The 19,372-nt window shown below is 37.9% G+C and overlaps 1 protein-coding gene across 1 annotated transcript in view; it reads right to left on the bottom strand.

The window, feature by feature from the left end:
- The window catches only part of gpc1b (glypican 1b), a 76,671-nt gene that overhangs the window by 55,987 nt on the left and 1,312 nt on the right, over nt 1-19,372 (bottom strand). The window lies entirely within an intron of this gene.

Here is a 19,372-nt window from a genome sequence, read left to right as displayed (position 1 = left end):
CTCTCTCTCTCTCTCTCTCTCTCTCTCTCTCTCTCTCTCTCTCTCTCTCTCTCTCTCTCTCTCTCTCTCTCTCTCTCTCTCTCTCTCTCTCTCTCTCTCTGTCTCTCTCTTTCCCATCTCCATTTTATTCTCACTGTTCTTTGCTCATGTTCTGCCCCATTTCTCTGCCTTGCTCTGCTCTTTTTTCCAGCTTCCTTCAATTTTACGAGTATTAAAAAATAATATACGCAGACGAAAAAGGTGGAAAGTAACTTCTACTTTTCTACTCTCTCAGTAAGCGACCATGCTTAGTAAGAATGCCACGCCACCAGCTGTCTCTGCACATCTGATGTTGTGTAGCACAATCTGTGTGTGTGTGTGTGTGTGTGTGTGTGTGTGTGTGTGTGTGTGTGTGTGTGTGTGTGTGTGTGTGTCTGTGTGTGTGGAAGCCCTGTCTGTGGGCCATCGTACTGATAAATGCTGAAAATAATCCCCTTTCTCTGGGATTAAATTTAGCTCAGTCATGATGCTCATGCTTGCATTGATTTCCCAGTTTCTAAACATTACAGAGACTGCAGGCAGCAGCTTTCAGGTTTAGGGAAAGCAAGCATGGAAACTCATATCACAAACAAAGCTATGGACTTACACATTGTTTGACTGCTGCTAAAGTAAAACCGATTTTATTTCCACATATGGCAATTATAAATACATGGCCTACTTAACGTATCAATTAAATATACAGAGCAGGTGGCTTTAATTTAAAAAGTCTAGAAAAAGCTGGAGGTGTTACTGCAACAGGGTCAGCCCTTCCATTTGGGGGAAAGGGATGATGTATAAATAGAATTCCATACATAAATCATTATATAAAAGCTTGTGTGCATTCTCTAATTATTTTTGAGAAAACAAACAAACACATTTTTACTCTGCTGTTTCCATTCCATTTCCATTCAATTGAAAGTCCATACAATATTAGCTCTATCACCAGGGTTTTATATGGTTTTTAATTATTTTTTTTTCTTTCATTCTAGAACTATTTAATTTAATTATTTCATTCTTTTTTTTCATTCTACAACTTCATTCTAGACTAATGGCATCGATTTGTTATATTAAAAAATAATGTTGAAAAAAAGTATTATTCACAACTAAATAAGTTTTCAGACAGCCACATTTCATACATATAAACATGACAAATAAATATTGAATATATATCACTGTTTAAAACACTGGTTTTAAGAAACTTAGCATTTAAGTCACTTAAAGCCAGCATTTGCAAATGTTCAAAGAAAGTACTGCTCATTCTTCTGAAAGAAGAAAGAAAGAAACTGCTGTCTTCCACATATATGGGAAATCTAAATGCAATTTTGTTCTTTTCACTTTAGTGGCAAACATACAGTAGCAGACATTTCAGGAGAGCATGTTGTTGTCAAAACTGTGAAAAAAATATCAAGATTTCACCATGTGAAGAGTTTTTCTAGGCCTTCACGCATATTAAAGCTAATATATCAGCTGTATTTTTTGAGAGTTAAGCACTTTTCCTTTGTCACCAATCTTTTTTGCTGCTTTTTGTAATTTATAAATTTCAGCACTGAAGCCAGACCTTTACTTTTAACAATCTAACAAAATTAGGCAATAAACATAATCATAATAAAAAAGTGATTTTATTTATAATAAAGCAGATCAGTTTAAATCACCAACTGTCATTTTACAACTTAATTACCGTCAGGTTAAACATTCAGAAGATCTGGAGCATACCAGGACAAAGACACTATACATAAAAGGAGGAGGAAAAAAACAACAACATCCCCATATTAAGTCAACAGCTATACTTAAGTAAGACCTTGAAGCTCAGGCTTGTGCTAGGATCCATGATGGAAAACCACAAACTGTTATGTACACACCCAAGTTCGCAAACACACTGTCTGCTTGAGCTTTCCATCTGTCAGTTGATTAAAATTGGAGAGAGGAGATGATTTAGCCTCCTGTCACCTTGGCACACTTCATTTCTAACGCCCTGTTAGTGCGTCAGGCAAACGAGTTTATATTTAGTGTGCCAAATCTGAGACTGGTCAAGCTTTGGGTATGTATGTTTGTAGTTGTAGGGTGCGGTGGTAAAGGCTAAGTGCGTGTAGGCTACCTCCGCATGTTTCCATGCATGTCTGTGTGGGTTTGATTCAAACCAATTCCGACACAGCAAAAGCAAATCGAGCAAATCGCTTAATTTCAGTTTGACTTCGCTGGCACGGATAAACAAGCAGTAATCAGCCGTGGGATAAATCACATGGGTGGAGAGAATGATGGATTTGTGCAGTAGGAATGATGAGGCAGAAATGATCGTAGCCTACACTAGTCACATCTCTCAAAGTCTCACTTCAAGACCAGAGGGTCTATTCGACACATAGAAGAAATAATGGAGGATTTCTGTTAAAGTCAACATCAGTCAGAAAGCAGGTTGTTTATGTAGCAGAATAAAACAGATGAAAATTGGGATCACGAGGAACACTCAAACTAAGACCATGAGTGAGAAGAAAAGAAAAAAAAGAGAAGGAAGGAAGACTAAAGAAAGCTAAAACTTAAACTCTTAAGGTTATACTGAGAAACAAAACAGTTCCATGCTTAAGTATGTTATTGTTTCTATAGTAACAGCCACATAATCAAAGACTAATGATGGATATAAAAATGACGGATATAAAATTTTAAACACTTAAGAGTCAAAAGTTTCCCAGAAAATCTAAAGGACACAGCTGTTTAGGCTTTCTAGTTTCTCTGTAAAATGAGAGAAACTGACAGGCTGAGAGAGAGAGAGAGAGAGAGAGAGAGAGAGAGAGAGAGAGAGAGAGAGAGAGAGAGAGAGAGAGAGAGAGAGAAGTGCTGGTGAGTGAATGACCATAAGTTTATCACAGCTCTAATGTGAGTGAGAACAGGAACTAACCTGACTCGGATGTTCCACAGCATTAAATCTAACTATAAACTGTTAAAATGTGTGACATATTATTCATTATTAAATGAAACAATGTTATCACTGGAATAATGCTGTTGTATAACTTGAATAACACACTCCAGGTCATGCAGTTATTGGAAAATAAAGCATTTTAAAGCAAGTACATGTTTTTTGCCACTGGCAACTGATATAGATACCAGACGGTGATGCTAGCAACAACGTCTTCTGGCTGAGTTAGATATGTTTTAGATGTTGTGGCATTTGGCATGGACTACGAGATTGGCTGACGGAAAAGAAAGTGCGCTCAGTATTTGCTGAACTGAAGTGGTCCCGGGTGTCATATTAGCTCTACATAGTCGCTTAACTGCTTGATGTACACTGTATACTGTTAAAATGTCATGCAGATTGTTTTATTAGGCTTTATATTTTATAGTATGTCACAGTATGGTAGTATCACATGGTATGGGATGTTGATATTGGTGTAAAAGAGTAGTCTAGTGAATGAGCATGTTATCAGTGAGATACCTGCTACCAATAATAGTATCAATTCATTCCTAATTTCTTCTACAAATCCAGAATATTTTCCCTGTATAACTGTAGGTGGGTCGGGGTTCGATTCCCACCTCCGCCTTGTGTGTGCGGAGTTTGCATGTTCTGGGTACGCCAGTTTCCTCCCCCGGTCCAAAGACATGCATGGTAGGTTGATTGGCATCTCTGGAAAATTGTCCATAGTGTGTGAGTGTGTGAGTGAATGAGAGTGTGTGTGTGTGTGTGTGCCCTGTGATGGGTTGGCACTCCGTCCAGGGTGTATCCTGCCTTGATGCCCGATGACACCTGAGATAGGCACAGGCTCCCCGTGACCCGGGAAGTTCGGATAAGCGGTAGAAAATGAGTGACTGTAGGTTAATTACTTCTATCAATAATAATGGAACCAGAGACAATAATAAAACTATATATATATTCATTCATTCATTTTCTACCACTTTATCAGAACCACCTCGGGTCTCGGGGAGCCTGTGAATATCTCAGGCTATAGTATTATACTGTTCTATGCTGTTAAAGAATGAATGGCAGATTTGCCTGTTACATGTTGGGGATAAACTCATCGGGGCCTATAATCTATCTAGACACTTCGGTTCTATCTGAATCCAACAAACTGTCATGAACACATCCGGTCTTTTTTTTTTTCCCCTCCTGGACTGGATATGTGTTTTGATGAACTGTCATGCTGTAATAATTTTTGTTGGCAAGGATGAATATGAACATGGTTTAAATATAAAGTAAAACAAGAAAATGTTGTTTTCTATGCAATGGTTTCTATTTTTTTTTCCTTTCGTGGTTTGAACTTGAAAAGAAACATGTCCTTTCCTGAACAATCACGGATACAGTATAAAATACAGAAGAATTGATTTAACTGCCTGTATAATAAATGCCTGTATTAATGGATTTCTACTCTGCCTATTTGGAAATTCAATCAATTGTTAATAGATGTTGGGGATGGAAATTATATACATAATATAGATTCACCATCACCTTTCTATTTCTCTTTCTTTTTCTTTACTAGCCCATCTCCTGCCAGGTTTCCTCCGTATGGATTTGCGATTCAATTTTGTTGAGCGATGTAATGGGGCAGAGACTTGTCAAGACATAGACCTTGTTTTACAACCAAAAGGACAGATTCAATTTACACGCCAGGCTAAATTTAAGACCAGGACCAAACAGACACACTGGGACTGTATCAGTTAGATCACAGCATGTAAAACAGAAAGGGTCTCTTATAACCAGCCGTTACTGTAGTTATGTCCTTGGCTAACATCCAAAGACACAGGGACACGCGAGTCACCTTGTACCAAACAGAAACGTCTTAAAAAAAGCCTCCAAAGATTTTTTTTTTTTTACATAAGGACGTTTATCTTTGCACAAACACTAGACATAATAAGAAATATCACATGGTAACTATGATCAATCTCAAAGCTAAATTATAGAAAACAAGAGACTTTTTAAATAGTTAGCATAGGATGTATATAAATGTAATTTTATTTGAAATCTATTAAATCTTCTTTTTTTTTAAATTTTCTTTTTTTTGTGTGTGTAGCTATATGACACCTCAATATTTCGTGCCAATGCTGTTTTTTATACAATGTTAAAAATATCCTTTGTGCTTGAATTATAGCATATTAATATATAATTAATTCAATTCAATTATAGCACACAAGCATTGGTGTAGGATCAGGCTCTTCGTCATTTAATGACCTTAATACATTATTTCAGTCTCCCGGATCATGTTAGTAGATGTTTTTTAATAGAAAGTCAGAGCAACTAACTTATATTTTAAACGTGAAGATGTTTGAAGCTTCAGGCCTCAAAAGGATGTTTGTGTGGTTGAATGGTTCAGAAATGATAGTAGTAGCAATCTAATATCTAGATTCACAATTCATTGGATCGCAATTTCATGTCATCTTTACTCCCACTTCCCATCATTCAAATGTGAGTTTTATGCTGGAAACACAGGGCCAGTAAGAGACTGATCTTTTGTGCATTCTATCTACCCAATACCATGTGAAATTTGTCTCAATATCAAGAACAAAAAATAACATCAAAAGAAATGCTCTCACGCTGCTGAAATAAAAGACTTCTGTCTCTGGCGGAAAGCAGCTTCCTTACGAACGCTCTTGTTTTGGCTGAATTTAAAGGATGATGCGGTTCTTCTTATATATAAAACATTCTGTTAATTGTTAGTCTTTTTTCCTGATTATGATTCATTATATTTGTGTTCAAAATTGTGCTGTTCTAGCTAATGTAAAGCAAATGCTCGGCCAGTTTAGAATTAAAGCTAGATTGTATAGCTAGATGTCACCAATATCTTCGCTAGCTCATTATTTAGCAAACAACAGTGAGTCTTGCCTATCATTAGACATTAAGCAGCAGAACCTCAATTATCATTTATGCTGGAAAACAAACAGCAAATTAACAACTATATGCAGAGCACTAAAAGCTATGTGATGCCTGACAAAGTTGCTTAACAGCTAAATTTCAGAACAAAACACACCACCCAGAACATCCCATGATAATTTATTCAAAATATGGCCTTTCAACAGACATCGCAATCCAACTGAAGCACATTTCCGATACACATGTTTGATACGCGTTAATGAAGCATGTAAGGAAGCTTTGGTCTAAGGGTGGGATATAGTGCTGGAGTTGCAAGTGATGCATGTGGTGTATAATCATATACTGAGACCAGAGGGATTTAGTGCATTTCTGGGAAGCAGGAGAACGAGACAGAAAAAGAAAAAAGAAATAAAGGTACAGGGAGAGTTAGCAAGACATTAAATGAAGTGGAAAGAGGACATTTGAAGACCTTGGACTGTCAATAAAAAGAGAATTCAATGTTCCACATTTTCAGTCATTAAAAATAACATTTCTATGTAGATTTTTTTTTTGAAAGGTAGAAAGAGCACCACGCTTCTGTTCCTTCAATGTTGCCTCGAAATATATTAAGACCTACACATACACAAACATTTATGAAGCAGTCCAACTTGCTTCGTTCTACTTTATATTCCGTCTCCTTCTTACAAAGACACTTACAGTGACCCACAAATGCAGACAGCTGCGCAAACAAAAAAAGATTCCCCTCAAACCTCTGAAAAACAAAGAAAGGCTTGATTAAGCCATCTAAAATATTCATGATGCCATCTTAGCCTGTTAGACACCAAGAATGGCAGGGGGAGGGAGAGGAAAAAATGAGAAAGCAACAACAACAGAAAAAAGATGTTCCAGTTTCACCCACGTACATAACACACATCTGCATACACGGTCACAAAATCTGTGCCACAGATTAGCTGTTAGCTTCACAGACATAGAGACAGGAAATTAAATACCACTGGAGCATTTAGCACTTGTCAAGTTTTGGAAATCTTCCAAAGTCTCTGATGAAAGGCTATTGAATATCTCACATCCTTATCCACTTATTCTCACAATCTCTCTCTTTTGCTCTCTGTCTATCTGTGTGTCTGTCTGTCTGTCTGTTTGACTGTCTGTCTGTCTATCTCTTTTACACACACACACACACACACACACACACACACACACACACACACACACACACACACACACACACACACACACACACACACACACAGTGAGACTCTCTTACCTTCACACATACCGCCTCTATCACTTCTACTCTCACTCAGGTCTTATATTAGTGATTAGTAAAAAAAAATACATATTATGACAAACTACACAAATAAAAAGTGTGAATGAAAGTACATAAACTTGATATACTCATTATAGACATGTTTTTTTTTTTCTTTTAAAGAAAAAAACCCTAATTAGGATTATTCAATGTAGGGTTCAATGCCAGGCTCGTTATTGGGATATACATAAACGTCAAAGGGTCGAAACACGATATAAGCAACTCGGTAACAAGGACACTGGGGAAAGAAGGCTTGGAAATGTTAAAACATTTAGTGAGAATTTGCAAAGACAATGCAACACAGAGAGTATTACTACACGCAGTAATCAGGGAAAAGAAAAAACAGATGATTATAATGAAGGAAACAAATCAATGACATGACAAGGGTGGAGACATAATCAAAACAGGAAACATAACACAGACACATAATGTCCATGGCCATGGGAACAGCAATACGCAGGGGGACAGAGTGTGTCATGTTGATTAAATTCTTTTATTAATAATAATTTGGAATTTATTCTCATGATTACTAGTTTGTATGCAGTAGAGTTCAGAAATTACTCTAGGATAATTTACAATGACCTCTAACATCCATTTTTGTGAAAACTCATAAATCTGTAAGTTTTGTGGTTTCCTTAAGAAACTTAAGCGCTTGGCTCACATACATTGACATAGCTTGGTAAATCTCAGCAATCTTTTGACTTCATGGCACAACATGATGCTTAGGTGAGGTAAATTTACATTCTTATTGTTATCCATTTAGTTTCTGTATTGATTGTTCTAAATAGGGCCATGGGGAACCTGAAGGCTACCTCAGGAGACTGGGGGCATAAGTTGGGTCACAGCCTAGACAAAGTGCCAAACAAAGAGCACAATCCTTGGCGTACCTTAGTACCTGGAGGAATCCCCGTAAGCATAGAGGGGAACATGCAGACTCCATGCACAATGGGTGGAGACTGGAAGATACCCCCAACCCTTGGGGTGCAAGACAAACTAAGCCACCGTGCCCCCTTTTGCATTCTCCTGTTGGTCTACTTACACAAGATACTAAAACTACGCATTCAATACATTTTCAAAGCCACTACTAAATGTAAAAAAATGTCTTATTTTGTTATTTTATAATGTTATATCTGCTTATAATGTTACTGGAAATGGCACAGTAGCACCAGATGTCTTCTGAGATCAGTTTACTTTCTTTCTCATACATCTCATACATTGATATCCTGGTCCAGACTGGAGTAGATTCTGAAGTAGAGCCTAGACTCGGTACATGGGTCACGAGGCTGGAATGCCAGTCTTTCATAAGACAACATGCACACACATTGACAAACTTATTCACACCTAGAGGTAATTTACTGTATACCTAAGTCCAAGTGCCGACCATCTACATATCAATTTTGAAACGTGAAAAAAAACCGGTGAACCTGAAAGAAACCCACATGGAAACCAGGACAACACGTGAAACAACACACAGACTTTTACCACAGCAATGTAAATCTGAAGGTTAGCATTTGTGTTTTCTATTGTTTTTTTTAAGAGATCTTGTATAGACAGCATGATCTGTCCACCATTGTGTTTTACAGTGTTGATCAGTAATGTATTTATGAGTGACGTTCATTTAAACAGATATGATAGGCTTTATTAGAAATAATACAAACTCGCATTAGGATCTTCTACAGCATGGATGTACCCCTGAGTATCCATCATTCCATCTATTCAACACCAGAACTATTAGGCAGGCCTAAAGCAATGCTGCATTTTTCCAGGCCAGGAATCCTTGTGCTGAGGCTGGGAAATAGCACCAGAGATGCAAGAGATCGCATGTGGCATATAATCATATATTCAGATCAGAGGGCTTTACTGTACCCAAGGGAGCAGTAAAAAAGAAAAAAGGGAAACAATGCAAAAATAAAAGTGTGAGCTTGAGAGCAAGAAAACGAAACAGAAAAACAAAACTTTCAGAACTTGGAGCGATACGGAATTAGCCAACATAATACTACAGTACACATACACACAAGTGGGATTTGCTAATTTATTTATCCCAATATCTCTAATTAACTCTTAAAATTGATCAAGAACCCACAATTCTCCAAAGGCAATGTAGAATTCGTATGTGGTTAAGTAACGGAATCAACACTGCCTTGAAATGTATTATACTGAGCACATTCTTTCTCAGGCCTTTGCATGTGTTGATCATAAACCTTTAAAATGACAGTAATGGTTTGGCTTTATTTTACAAGGGCTTTGGTTTACAATAAACCCTTATTCTGATGCTGTTTGTAAGCTGCATCATGGTCTTCCGAGAATCCCAGCATAAACCCATGATGCCTGCACAGCTGGCTCCAAGTGGCTGCTGACCAAACTCCCACGTTTCCAATTTAGCAGTTAAGCAAACAGCACAGATGGAGCCACAGCACAATCCCACAATTACAAATCTGTAAGAATATTTAATAAGTAACTCACAGGAATAGTCATGAATGGTGAAGTGTAAGGTGGACTCATCAATAGTCTGATGAAGCACAATGAATATTTATAGAGGTGCAGGAGCAGGGATTCGGGGCAGCCTGCCAGAAGCTCCCTCTGAAAACTGTCGAATCCAAATGTACAAGCTCAGCTTTGTTAGAGTGATGGACAGAACATTTGGTCGGCATTTTAATTCCAAAAACACACCAGAACACATAGTTAATAAATAACTTAAGTAATTTATCAGACAAGCCTTTTTTTGTATTTATTTACAATTTCCTTACATCCAACTTATTTTTCCTGGAGTCCTGGATAGAAATAATGAGGGACAGAGAGAGAGACAGGGACAGACAGACAGACAGACAGACAGACAGACAGACAGACAGACAGACAGACAGACAGACAGACAGACAGATAGATAGATAGATAGATAGATAGATAGATAGATAGATAGATAGATAGATAGATAGATAGATAGATAGATAGATAGATAGATAGATAGATAGATAGATAGATAGATAGGATTTAGTAGGAAATTCTCAAACCTTAGTAAGGCTATATGCTGTCCACCAAAATTTGTGTCTTGTTATTCTGAGGAGTTTCCTGTTGCTGTTTGTGTGTGTGTATGTGTGTGTGTGTGTGTGTGTGTGTGTGTGTGTGTGTGTGTGTGTGTGTGTGTGTGTGTGTGTGTTCTCAGCTAAAGAAGCTTAACTTTCCCGAGGTTACTATACAGTTAAAGCCTCCTCGAGTTAAAATGTGGATGTTGACAACATCAGGCCAAATTTTACACACAAATAAATAAATGAATAATCGTTTTCCCAGCATGCGATATTACCCTCTAAAACTCCCAGTTAAATTTTCTCTCTCATAGACTACATATCATTTCAAAGTTTTTATCTTCTGTGTCCTGTCCTCTTTATCTTTCTACTTTTTACTGACCACTAAAAAAAAAAAATCTAATACGAGCACAAGACTGCTTTTAGAGTCTAAAATGGAAACGTGTTCAGCTCTTTCTCCTGACGTCTTGTTCACTTCATCGAATTTAAAATGTGCCCTGTAAGGCTGTTATTACTGCAAGTTCACTGGCTGTGTCGTGTGGGGCTCAGTGCTGATCTTTTTTTATGTGGTGGACAAAAATAGCTGTTAAAATGCAGGACTATAACACTTTACACAGCAGTTCGAGATCAGGACAAATTTTACACAGAGGACATGAGGGCTCGTGATTAGCACCATAACAGCACCAACCTGTTTGTGCAAGATGTGTCAGGCTTTATATGAGAGAGAGAGAGAGAGAGAGAGAGAGAGAGAGAGAGAGAGAGAGAGAGAGAGAGAGAGAGAGAGAGAGAGAGAGAGAGAGAGAGGAATGATATAAAACTCATGGATTGTAAAAATAGTAAATAAATGGGTGATAGAAACATGTTTACATTTTTCTGGTCCAGAAATAGGCCCCAACCCAAACCAAAACTGAATAACACTTGAGATGCAATTCACTTCGCAGACAGCTTAAAAAAATTACAAACTGCTCTTTTAAGGTTGATACAGCTTCTAAATATGCCCTTGCTTTGCATTAAAATAATTTCTACACCTTGTTGGGTCATTTCTGAATTTTTTCTCAATGATCACCATTGAAATGCTCCACAAACTGTACATTCAGTGCAATTATTAGTCAGGATGTCCCGAAGCGATCAACGGATGGAGAGATACAGTAAGGACTGAATATGTGTGATCTTTCTGAGAAAATCATGTCATGTGTGAAAGAGAAAAAGGAAGCAAGGATAAGACTGATATCTGTATAATATACAATAAGTGAAGACCGAGAAGAAGAGAGTATGAGACGTATAAAAGCTGTAAACAGAGAGTGAGAAAGTAAAGGGAGAGAAAGGGGAGGAGAAGAGAAAAAAAAAGCGAAAGAATGAACAGCATGAATGAACAGAAAGAGACTGTTATCAACAGAGCTACCATTAAATATTGATGGGGAGAATCTAGCAGTCTCACTCTCCATCCTGCTGTCAGCTGTTAGTGATTGATCAAACGACACCGTAAATCCAGTTAAATCCACACACACACACACACACACACACACACACACACACACACACACACACACACACACACACACACACACACACACACACCCTGGTCAATGCAACACACAATTTCTTTCTCCCTTTCCTCCTATCCTTTTACCTTGCATATATCTCTTCGTCCTCTCTTCGTCTTTTTTTTTTTTTTGCTTTTTCTTTCATTCAGACCTGAACATCTTTTGATCCCCTGATCCCAGAATGCTTTTATTATTTTCTCATTTCTTTGGATGCATCTATTACTCTCTCTCTCTCTCTATCTCTTGCTCTCTCTCTCTCTCTCTCTCTCTCTCTCTCTCTCTCTCTCTCTCTCTCTCTCTCTTTATACTGATGGAAATAATAGCAGATCCTTTAAAAGTCACCTTGATTAGTCACAGTTCTGTGTCCTCTGGCATGGCAGCGAATCACCATTCTCAAGTCCAACCTCCACATGCAAGTCCTGCTAAATTGCTTTCAGCTACACACAGACACACGCTGTTGATCTTTTAAGCCTTACACTATATCCGTTATTTACTTGAATGTAAAAATAAATCTAAATCAGAACGTTATCATGGTCTTTGCTGACTTCATTCTCACATATAATGTATTACTTTTAAAGGATTAGAACAAGATTTGTAGAGTAGACCGCAGAATAAATGAACCCACCACATAACAAATAACACAGTATTACTGACCTGTAACTTTTTTGCTATTTACTGCCAGAACCTCATTTAAATTCGAAGTAGAATTTCCTAGCATTTCATCTAGCTCCATTTTGGATCATGTCTGTGTAGTGGCAATGCACTTCAACCGAATCAAATGAGACAAGTGCTGGATATGAAACTTCTCAAGGGTGCAGTTTGTGTTAGACAGGTGGTGTAATGTCTTCAGGATAGCCTTCAGTTTCAACTTCAGCGATGAAATATTGTTAATGTTTCAGGCCACACAATGCACAACAGATGAAACAGGCATACAAACACACACACACACACACACACACACACACACACACACACACACACACACACACACACACACACACACACACAAACTGAAACACAAAGTACCCAATAGACTTAGTGAGGGTCTGGGAAAGAAATCTTACTGCAACATCTGTAACGATTAAGGGATGATATAAAAAACAGCTTGCGCTTCTGTATGGAGATAAGACTTCTGAGATATTGATATTGAGAACTGCTGATTTAAGACAAAACGAGAACGATTAAGACCTAACTGCTTGGTTTATCTGTAAAACTCAAGTCTATTCATCCATTCATCCACTCCTTCAATCTTTATTCTTCTTTTTCCATTTGCATTATTGGAAAAAAAAGAAAAAGGCATTATCCTTCTCCAGGATAACAATAGCTAAACTCATGGTTGATCATAATATAGAGCAGACTACTCCATGTGGGGTCCACTGATTTGCAAATAAGGTCATGAGTTTCACTCACAATAAATGACTTATATTGTGAATGAAACTCACAATAAAAAATCTAATCATTTAAAGATTACAAACAGTTATCAGTCAGTCTACACATTGTAGTTTCGCAATAACACAAGAATCGGCCTAAGGGGAGAAACAGAACTAAAGGAATAGTTGCTTAAACATTTATTGGATATACACTAACCATCTACTTTATTAGGAACACGTGCATATGTATACCAGAACATAACATCAGCCAATCATGTGGCAGCAGCACAATACAAAATATAAAAAGAAAAAAGGGCAAATACAGTTTAATTGCTTCAGTAAATGTTCACATAAAAAAAAAAAAAAAGAATAGGAAAAAATAAAAAAATTCAGGGCTCTGGATGGGCTGCTTTCAGAATTTTATATTGTTGTTCTCCTGAGATTTTCACACATAAAGTCTCTGGAGTGTAGAAAAAAAAAATCCTGCATGTCTGTAGGCTGAAACACCTTACTGAGGACTGTGATCAGAGCAGAATGACCAGACTTGTTTGAGCTGACAGGAAGTCTATAGTAACTCAAATAATCTCTCTTATCTCTTTTTACAACCACAAAGAACAGAAAAGCATCTCAGAAAAGACATATAAACGCTTGAGGTGGATTTCAGTTGAAGCCTTGACTGTTTCTTTTGGGGTGATGGTCCCCTTTGCAAGCTGTATGTGTAGCTGAATTCAGCTGCTTCACCTACATTATTACCAAGTATCGCTCAAAGCTGGAGCCAACACCGGACTAATGAAAGCAAAGTAGATTCCTTTGGTCTGAGTTATTTAAGTTTTTTTTACTGACTTATTACAGACTTATGGTCCTAAATTATAAATCTGGAATATACATTTTTTTTGTGTGTGTGAGTACAATAATGCTTTCTATAAGACTGGTTTAATCATTAATTCATTCAGCATCATTAACCTCTTTTTCCTGGTCAAGTTTACTGTTGATCTAGATTTTAACCCAATTAAAAAAAAAAATTATTCAGTCATTCATTCATTTTCTACCGCTTATCTGAACTTCTCGGGACACGGGGAGCCTGTCTCAGGCGTCATCGGGCATCAAGGCAGGATACACCCTGGACGGAGTGCCAACCCATCGCAGGGCACACACACTCTCATTCACTCACGCAATCTCACACTACGGACAATTTTCCAGAGATGCCAATCAACCTACCATGCATGTCTTTGGACCAGGGGAGGAAACTGGAGTACCCGGAGGAAACCCCCGAGGCACAGGGAGAACATGAATGAGGCAGGAATCGAACCCCCAACCCTGGAACCCCCGAAAAAAAAATAAAATACATAAATAAAATGCTAGAAGAAACACGTGTGCATAAAAATAGACCATGTGAAACTCTTCATAGACAGTAACTAAATCTCAGAATCAAATCAGAGACCCCAGATATGTGAGGCTACGATGGTAACCGCTGTGCAGTTGTGCTGTCTGGTAAAGATTCGAGGCAATATAAAATAATGTAAAATATAATTGCGTACCCAGCATCCTGATCTAAATAAATTCTGGCTTGTTTTAATACCAAGGTTCTAAACAACTCTGAGAAAACAAAATGATAGAATTCACCCCATTTCAGTGTCTGGGACAATCTACAGTACTGGCCTCTCCACTTTTCCATCAGAATGGTTTTTGGAATGGAAAAATTTCACCGTTTGTCAACAAACAGAAAGTGTTCCAAGAAGTATCATGAAACAGGACAGAAATTCAAGCAAAGCAAAGTCAACACTAGGATATTTTGAAAAGTACCAAATGCTAGAAGTTTTCCCTTGAGCCTCATGGCCATCAGATTTTATTTCATGAAGCCAGTGCATATCATCTGGCAGAGTTAGAACAGTTATGTCAAAAAGAATGGGCAAAGGTTTGCCAAGCAATCTGTCAGAGTTAGAGCAGAGATGTCAGGAAATATGTGTGGGGCAGTGGATCATTTCAGGACAACTGAGAAAACATTGCTCAGAGGATCTGAAAGCTTGGAGGCCATTATAAAGGCAAAGGACTTTTGTCTTTACACTTTCACAGTGCAATATTTGATCAGGACAGTGAAGGCTTACCATCTGATGTTAGCTAAAAGGCAAATTTTTGTTTAAAAAAAAATCGGGTTACGCTTTTTTTTTTTTTTTTTTTGGTAAAACTCATAGAATCTGACAGTCACTTTAATTCCATGAGCACAATACTGTTATACCATAATATCAGCACTGGTTTAATCATGAATACTTAATAGTATATAAGAATACCTTTTCTGTACTTACTTTCTATGCATTCTATATGGTACAGTATGCAGTATTCTATTTGGAGTGGATTCTTGAATGCACACTGAATGACTGTTTACTTGCTACTTGCGACATGCAGCACAACCCAATTTATGGAATGTTCTTCCCGATTTTATCTTGCGATAGCATTTTTTCTATGGGGAAAAAACCCCTATTTGATCTTGCAGCTCAAAGCTAGTATTTTGTTAGTCATTAATTACAGATCTGATCATGAATCTATAAAAATTGAAAAACAAGGTAGAAGTAAAATGCTAAAGTGCGACAGCAGAAACAAAAACAGTTCACAACAAAATGGCAAATGATTACCAGATTAAAATTCGTCATCGTTTTTTCGTTCTTTATCGTTGCCTTCCTTAAAGACATGCCTCGTTTATGTTACTAGCTGTCAGGGATGTGGTCTGGTGCGGGTTGGAACCAGGAAGTGAGGGTTCAGAGGGAGTGGTTCTGGTATCACTTAAGTGTACACACCTGTTTCTTGTTCCCTCACTGCATATTTATTCCCTGTTGTGCCTCAGTAGGTAGTTGGAAGCCAACGCATAAGCCTTTGTTCACATGCTGAGACTGTATGATCCTATAGTGGCTTTCAGGGTGGTTAAAATGTCCTGATTTATTGAGTTATGTTTGCTATTTGTTTTCCATCTTACTTTACCTCTGCTTTTTGTGTTCTACACTATGTAGTAAACATGCATATTCTCATATTTTGATTATTTGAAATTGGCAATTAGAAAGAGGAATGGGTTGTGTGACAGTTAAGGTGTCCACACACCACTGGCCTTATAGTTTGTGTTACTGTATGACTAATATATCTATTTTTTAGGTTCTTGTGTAGCTAGGGAGCAATGTCCCCTATCTTCCTGACGATGAGTATTGGTGATCAACAGGATACCTCCTCATTAACTACTGGTATCTTGTCCCCCAAAGCTGGGGGTAGCATCCTCAGATCTCTTCTACCTTGGTGAGTTAGTTTCTGTGTATTACTAAATTATATTTGCTATCGCTCCCCATGATGTTTATGTTCCCTCTATGAGCTTGGTGTTTACTTACCTCTCAACTCTGTCTGCTGTGTTGCCTTTATCCTACTAGCCAACTCTCTTGGTTCAGTTATTTTTCAATATCCATACTATACACCATTCATTATTAAATTTGCTGCATTGGATTGGAGAGCAAAGTTTTCAAAATCAAAAATACATCTTTAGGTCGATACAGCCTGGCTCTGCCTGGAAGGCATAAACTGCCTCATGGATGTCCACCCCACCTTCAAAGTAGAGCATGGACCTTAAATATAAAGGCTGGCGATGGGACACTTTACAAGTAAAAACATTACTTGTTGGACAGCAGCTACATCAGATTGGTAGATTAGGGTTAGGGTTAATTGGCCTCTGATTTGTTGCAGGGATACAAACTACAATTCCTCCTCCAGCTGTTAGCCTTTGCAGCATTCAGGGCATTGTCATTATTAGAACCTAACAAAGTTGTTGCTCAGGCCTAAGAGTCTGTTCCCTGTAAGACAAAGGTACAGTCAAAGAGGTAGACAACAAGTTGTAAACAAGGAGTTCTATTACTTATTACTTTTCTTGGTTATTTTTTTTTCCAATTCTTCATTTGAGAGGATTCAAATTTCACCAGACTCTTTCTTTTTGAATGTTATGCTTGTCATATGCACATGACAAACATTTGACTGTTTCACATAAATAAATCTTCATTCTTTTATACTCTGATATTCAGTGGCATCAGGATACTGATATATTTGGATGACTGACTCAGATATAGCACTCTTAGTTGCACAGAGAATGATAGCCACCCCAACTTGTGACGGATATTAATAGGTTTACCAATTAAATTCCATGAGGCGGTCATGTGTGATACTGGCATCTGCTGAGGATACTAGAATTGACTATAGCAGCCACAGAGGATTGCTGGTGCAGCTTAGGACTACTCTAGCTACGTGCTTTCCAGTCTTTTCTTTAGAAAATATTTGGGCATGGCACAGGTATACACCAAAGTCTTGTAAACAAATTGCCTCTTGTGGCACTGACCTACTGGTCTCATCACAATATGCCTTTTCCTCTCTAACACTGATTCTTACCATGTTACACATTATGGTGCAATAACTCAATAAGTCCTGCTGTCCCATATGGATATCAAGTCCTGTCACCTAAAGGCAAATGTCCTGTGTCAACTGATCAGTCTGAAGTAAGGGTCCCGATCTCAAGGTCTTTCTATGATCTTAGGTAGGTGTATTGCAAATGTTGTTCACCTTATTATTGCATATGTCACATAATAAGTCTTCATCTATGTTAAAAGTGTATGTGACAGCCATCATGGTTTGTTATAGGACCATAGATTGCACCGCTCACAGATGTACAGTATTACTGCCTTGATGATCAACTGGTTACCCATTTTGCTAGCATTAACTTTAAACAATGGAGAATTGCATGCTCTAAAGATGAACTCTGCTCATATTCATTGCTGTTCAAATGGCTCTGGAGTGACCTTGTGGTTGAATCTGGGATAACTGCCAGAAATCAAATCAACCAAATTTCTGAATCAGTTACTTGAGCTTTCAGCTTTCAGTGAAAATGAACCCTAAGGTATTATGTGGATCAGATGGTGACCAATCCTCAGGCTAATTACTCATAAGGGAGTCATAAGGGGCTCCCTTGTTTAAGCAGAGAAAAGCACACTGGGTGGCAGTTGTCATCACCATGCAATACACATGGGTTAGACGCTCATCCCGTATTATGACATGCTACCCAAAGAAGAGCTTTTGAACATTATACAGAGACATGCCTCTCTAGGAGGTCCAAACTGCTGCTTGCTGGGCTTCAGCATACAACTTATCTGGGTTCTACAAATCTAACAAAACTTCTCCACAGAGATGATAGCAGTCATCTCTAAGAACAGCACCCTGTTACATATTACAATGTTGTCATAGATTATACAGGTGATTCTAACTGTATCTTATTGTTAGCAGGGGTGAAACAGAATGCTGGTTACAGTGTATGTTACTGTATCTTTGAAGTAGACCTGTCATCTATTCCTTTAACTTTTAAGTGTTAAACTGAGAATATACAGGGAACAAGAGATTAAATTAAATTGTTAGTAATAATGACAAGAATATAAACCAGTGCAGTGTCACTAAACTAAAGCCAAAACCACCATTCAAAATTAGATATACCTGTAGATGTTTGTTATAGAGCCATAATAAAATATATGTGCCCTTTTATACACATCCTACTGTACATCCAGCCAGTTATAAAGAAGTCAAATATGTGGTCTGTGTAGCCCACATGTTTAAAAGCTTTAATATGAATTCCAATGCTTTTCAAAAACTGTATTTTCCCATTCCTGTTTTCATGCATGAATGGCAACATGGGTCACCGTGAATTGTGTACGTACTACCAAGTACTCACTTAGTCACAGAAAAAAAAAAACAATTAATGCAGGCTTTCTGCCAACAATTACACAAAACATGGCACAATATATAAATCTGTCTGTGGCCAGCATCGGTTACACTAATTTACACATCTTGCACTCATAAAAATGTCAGACTCCAGTGATAATGTGTCTGACTGATATATACTTGATTAATCAGTGTGATTGAGGGCATCTTGAAAAGAGCAGGCTTCAATTTATGATATCCACTAGTGGATGATGCTTTTACAAGTGTAATAATTTCATCCCATAAGTGTCTGGCAGCTAATGGTTCATTTTCTTCTATAAATCTCGTGTTGTTTTATCGCAGCTGGAAAGATGTGCTGGCATCAGCTTTCATGGCACATGTTGGAAGCGAACCACTAATAATCCAGCATGGTGTCAGAACAGGTGTCAGGTGACTGTGTGTGTGTGTGTGTGTGTGTGTGTGTGTGTGTGTGTGTGTGTGTGTGTGTGTGTGTGTGAGAGAGAGAGAGAGAGAGAGAGAGAGAGAGAGAGAGAGAGAGAGAGAGAGAGAGAGAGAGAGAGAGAGAGATCCTCTCCTTTTTCTCCTATAAAATGACA

This window comes from Tachysurus fulvidraco, chromosome 22, assembly GCF_022655615.1.
Source record: "Tachysurus fulvidraco isolate hzauxx_2018 chromosome 22, HZAU_PFXX_2.0, whole genome shotgun sequence".
In the NCBI taxonomy this organism is placed as follows: Eukaryota; Metazoa; Chordata; class Actinopteri; order Siluriformes; family Bagridae; genus Tachysurus; species Tachysurus fulvidraco.
Note: the sequence above shows the minus strand (reverse complement) of the source record. Positions and strands in the feature narration are given on the sequence as shown.